Raw genomic sequence first — 6,000 nt, 5'->3', positions numbered from 1 at the left:
CCAGAATTATTTAAAAACGATCAGAAATTAAATTTAAAAAAAGTTTTCCAACTGAAAGTAAGGAGCAACATCAGAACTTAAAACGAACAGAAATTATTACGTATATGATTGCGTTAACCTCCTAGTCAATACCTCGCTCTTTAAGATTTTTTAGTACTTTCATAAGAGGTATTTATTCTAATTAACGGCCTTTGTGATTGAGGGGTCATTTTTAAAGAATTGGAACAAAATTCGAAATTTAGCGTAAAGAGCGAGGTATTGAATAGGGGCGAACCCCCTAATATACGTATTAAAAATATGGTTATGGAAGAGTTGGGGAGTAATTCATCTCAGCTAGTCATTTCACAGTGCTACTTCTACTGATAGCTTAGCACACTAAAGAAAAGAAAATCTAGGGAAAATTAGAGAAAATCTAGGAAAAAAGTCAGTTTAAAAAAAAAAAAAAACCTACTGACAAAGCACCTCCCAATATACTGGTTTAAACTTGACCCGGCAACAGACCGAGTTCTAGAGCAGTGGTCAGCTATCAGGTACTGTTTCCTAAAATTTATTCCCAACAGAAATCATAGGCTACTCTTATGAAGTCACCCGCATAATTTAAAGTCATAATTTTAAGTCACCCGCTTATTCACTTGTTTTATGACAAGTTGAAGTCACTCGTGGCGGTGCTTGCCGAGAGGCTTCTTAAAAAAGGAGGCATCTCTACGTTTGCTGAATATTGGACTATTTCAACATTCGATGGCCGAAATCTGTAAGCTCCACTTTTAAACAATCTCGTCAGTAAAGTAGTATAGAAATGCATCAGAAGCATAAACGAAACTCTTAAGCAGAGTTTTTTTTGCTAAGAATAAGGGATCGCTTCAAGACTGTAGCCCAATATTTGCTAAAAGAAACCTTGAGGGGCGAAAAGGCTTTGAACTCGTTCCTATTTGGTTCTCTGATGCCAGAAAAAGGTCCAGCTACCTCAGTGACACATATACATTTGGTCTGGCAAAACCGTACCCGTGAGGGCTGAAGTCAGACATTGCAAGCGATAGACTTGATCTGCTGAACTTAGAAAAAATAGGTCTCCTATCGTCAGGGTTGCCACCGAGGTTACGTTCGTACTATTTTTAGTACGTTTTAAATACAACAGTACGTTTTACGTTATGGTCCTAAAAACGTTACATTTTTGTTACGTTTTTGAATTTATGTTACGCTTTTGAATAATGAGGAAGTTTTACATTTTTTGAGCAATCTGTTTTTTACGCCGTGAAAAAATCCGCTGTTCCTATTTTAATTACATTGACATGAGTATCGACATTTTTTCACGTCGCGGTCATTTAATCTTATCAAACAATCACTCAGTTATTAGGATGAGAAAATACCCAATTCGCTTGCTCGCATAGTAAGTTAATATAAAATTCCTCTCATGAGCATACGATTATCATTTGTTTAGTGACAAGTGACAAAAGTCAGTTAGTCACCTCATCAACTTTCAATTTCATCAGTTGACTTTGAATCTTGTTCTGTCGACAGTCATACTAAAATTATATGGAGAAGGAGCTAGTTTCATTTGTTAATGCTAATGAAATAAAACAAAATATGATGAAAATATAAAAGTTTAGAACCAAATTTGGGCTATATATTTGCACATTAGGGGGGGGGGGGTAAAGTATAGTATATATTAGATACGTAACCTAATCTAGGTACCTTTTCCCCCCTAAACCCCAAAAAACAATAGTTTAAATATTGTAAACGCAATGACAAACCACGCTTTGCGATCCAATTCTCTACTGACTGATACCCGTTTGACTAGTTTTCCTTAGCATCTATCTTGCGTGTGTATCAGCTAATTGACAAGTACCGATGATATATGTATTATTCTTTCCGTAACAACCTTCCCCCCCTTCTGATTGGTTTGACATAATATCAGGTTATATACAAAAGTTTCTCTCTTTATATGGGATTATGAATAGCTGGTATTGACAAAATACATGAAACTGTAAAAATGAGCCATTTTTGGTTATATCTAAGCATTGAGGGGGGGGGGGGTAGTTGAGCCGGAATTTTCGATTTTATGCTAAAATTTTTCCAAATATCATGGTCACTTTTTTGAAATTATACCCCCCTCCCCATCTACGGTCCCATATATAACTGTATAAATACATTTCATCGTTGTGTCGAATCTTGTGATGACATTCTTTCTTGTTATATTCTTTCGTGTTCTTTCATATTGTAAAGTAAGAATTTTATTGGTTGATTTTTTTTAAATATATTCCTAGGGCTATATCCCAGACCTCCAGGGGGGTGGGTGTGCTTTAAGAAAAGAGGCCATGAAATTTGGACAAAGTATAAAATAAATAATTCAATGGTACAATTTATGCGTTTAACCTGTTTTCTTCAGAAAAGGACACTACGTCAATAATTGGATTAAGACAACAACAACTAGACTAATGTCTATTTTTATAAAGAAGATAAACAGTCTTGTATCTGTATAGCGTAGGCTTACAGTTTACTTAAAAACTGATTCATAGGGACCACGCAAGCTGTACTGGGGCCCCAACCCCATGAAAAAGTAAATTTGTCGGCATTTTTTATGAAATTGTAGATTTTTTACTATTCCCCTTCATTTTTTTAATTAAATCATTTCCAGTTGATTTGTATTACCTCACTGATCCTTTTGTTCTGTCTTCCCTTTATTTCTTTGTAACACAATTTTTTTTTTATTTGTGAATTATTTTTCAACCACTTCCAAATGTTCAGTTACTTCCCACTTTTCAAACAGTTCGTGGTAACGAACTGTAAGTAAGGAGCGATCCGGCTCAATTGTAACCGAAACTCTAAAAAACGGTATATTGATACCAATACATACATCAAAAGAATCAAATTTTAATGCTGATTTCAAATATATAAGCTTCATCAAGTTTAGTCTTACCCATCAGAAGTTACGGGCCTGAGAAAATTTGGCAGATTTTCGAAAAAAAGGGGAAAGACTCACTAAAAAGCTATTGAACCTTATTGAAAGTCACACCATCATATTCAGCGTATAAAAGAACCCTACTGTAGAGGTTTCAAGCACCTATCTACAAAAATGTGGAATTTCGCATTTTTTGCCAGAAGAAAGATCACGGGTGCGTCTTTTTGTTTTTTTGTTTTTTTGTTGTTTTTTTCCCCAGGGGTGATCGTATCGACCCAGTGGTCCTAGAATATCGTGGGAGGGCTCATTCGAACGGAAATTAAAAGTTCTAGTGCCATTTTTAAGTGACCAAAAAAATGGAGGGCAACTAGGCCCCCTCCCACGCTCATTTTTTTCCCAAAGTCATCTGATAAAAATTTTGAGATAGCAATTTTGTTCAGTATAGTCAACAATGTGATAAATATGTATTTTAGGATGACTTTGTCCCCCGAAGTCCCTGGGTGGAGGGCTGGAAATTATGGGGTTTACCCGATGTTAACATATTGGCTTATGGGAAGTATACCGACGTTTTCAGGGGGGATTTTTTCTTGTAGGGGAGGGGGGGGAGGGGTAGGGGTTATATGGGAGGATATTTCCATGAAGGAATTTTCATAGGGGAAGGAACATTACTATGAAGGGGGCGCCGGATTTCCCATCATTATTAAAGAAAAAGGTCAGAAATTAAATAAAAAAAAGTTTTTCAACTGAAAGTAAGGAGCAACATCAAAACTTAAAACGAACAGAAAATATTACGCATATGATTTGGTACACCCCTTATTCAATACCTCGCTCTTAAGCCAAAGATTTTTTAGTACTTTCATAAGAGCTATTAATTCTGAATAACGGTATTTTTGATAAAGGTGTCATTTTTAAAGAATTGGAACAAAACACTAACTTTAGCTTAAATCGCAAGGTATTTACTAGGGGCGAACCCCCTAAAATACGCACTGAAAATCTTTCAATATAGAATTTTGTTATGTAAGTTAATTCGTAAGTTACGTATATTTATTACTAATAAAAACGTTCGTAAATAAAATTAAACAAGTTTCGAGAAAGCCATTTAACCAAATAAAAGTAAAATTTTGTTTTTGTTTTAATTATTCACGTACGGTGAACCAAAACCTGCATTAATTCAAAAACTTTCAAAAATTAAATATAAAAAAACAAGTTTTTTTTAACTGAAAGTAAGGAACGACGTTAAAACTTAAAACGAACAGAAATTATTCCGTATATGAAATGGGCTGTCCCCTCCTCAGCGCCTTGCTTTTTACGCTAAAGTTTTTTATTGCTTAAAAAAATAGGGTTGTGAGAAAGTCAAACTTTAGCGTAAAGAGCGAGGTGTTGAGGAGGGGACAGCCCCTTTCATATACGGAATAATTTCTGTTCGTTTTAAGTTTTAACGTGGCTGTGTTAACTTAGGTTGTAATCTTAGATGATACATTATATATTTTTTTTTTTTAATTTGAAAATTAAAAATTTGAAAATATTAAATATAAGTGTAAATTCGGGGCATAAAATCGATTCGTTTTTGCATAATTTGATCTTTTTTATTTGTTTTCCTCAACTCATCGACTTATTTCCTTTATGCATTTAAAACTTAGATAAATTTGGTGTTTGAAAATTAAATTTAATTTGAAAATTAAAAATTTGAAAATATTAAATATAAGTGTAAATTCGGGGCATAAAATCGATTCGTTTTTGCATAATTTGATCTTTTTTATTTGTTTTCCTCAACTCATCGAATTTTTCCGTTTATGCATTTTAAACTTAGATAAGGTTGGTGTTTTTGTTTTGTAAAATCCAATACTTTTGTGCCCTTCGTTTTCGATTATATTCATATGTTCCGGAGAAAAAAAAATAATTCTCTACTCTCTGGTTCATTTTGAAAATGAATTTAATATTTGTTTATTGTTTTACCTCCTCCCCTAAGAATTCTTTGTACGTGCCTGGACCTGTGAGACCCATCAAAACAGCTTTAGGGTAATATTCTTGGGGTTGAATTTTGTGAACCCTTCTTTTATTTCTGACTTTTTGGTTGGGATTTACGATTCAAATTACAAACGGTAAAATGCATATCATATAAAATAACTGTTGTTTTGCGTAGGAGTTGATGACAACGACTGAAATATTTTTTGTTCTATAAAAAAAAAAACAAAAAAAAAACTCTCTCACTCGGAATTGTTTAGATTATCATGTTAGAACGATGCAAATTTGAAGCTAGAGGAGGTGAGACTGAGACAGAGCCAATATAAAATATTAGACGGGAAGGTAGCGATTAAAATGATTTTTTGGGTCTTTTTAAGAAGCTGGATTTATTAAGATCGTTTTTATTGAAATTTAACAATAAATAAAATAAAAAAACTAGTTAGTTTTCTTCTTTTCTTCAAAACTCTAAACTGTCCTGTGTTTATTGATTTGCCTTTTATTTTGTACGTATTACTCATCAACTTTTGGTTTAAAACACCAGTAATGGCATTAAAAACAACAACAACAAGATAAGCAGAATAGTAGCCTGGTGTTTTATACACGCATCGGGGGGGGGGGGGTGTCTTTCTTTTGTGCAGGTAAACTGGAAGCAGCACTTACAGATTAATAAATAATAATTTCCTGAAGGTAAAGAAGCATGAATTGTTGTTATTCTATAATTTTTAGGCACCTTTTAAAAGTTGGAGGGAGGATTTTTAATGAGATTACGTTAAAATATATTTTTAAAATTATAAAGTCAGCAAATCTCTCTTCCCCTCTTTAAGGACCGCAAGTGAGGTATAAATTAAAGCACCCTGCCTTGAAAAGAGACTGTCTATAAAAAGTTACAATTTCAATAGGTGGAAGGGATGATATTGGTCGATCTGGCGGTAACCCAGCCTATAGTTTTCAAGAAAGATTGATGAGCATTGGAATAGTCTACTCAGTACTATCAACGTTGCCACCCCTTGTAAAATTTTATTAGATCTTGTAAAAAGCATACCCACCTTGTAAATCTAGTAAAATGGGTGTCAGATCTAGTAAAATCGAACAAATCTAGTAAATTTTTTCCAAAACCTAGTAAATATTTTTGCCCT

The sequence above is a fragment of the Artemia sp. Qi Xiang Cuo genome, chromosome 4 (assembly GCF_049724085.1).
Source record: "Artemia sp. Qi Xiang Cuo chromosome 4, ASM4972408v1, whole genome shotgun sequence".
Classification (NCBI taxonomy): domain Eukaryota; kingdom Metazoa; phylum Arthropoda; class Branchiopoda; order Anostraca; family Artemiidae; genus Artemia; species Artemia sp. Qi Xiang Cuo.
This window is presented reverse-complemented; position numbering follows the sequence as displayed.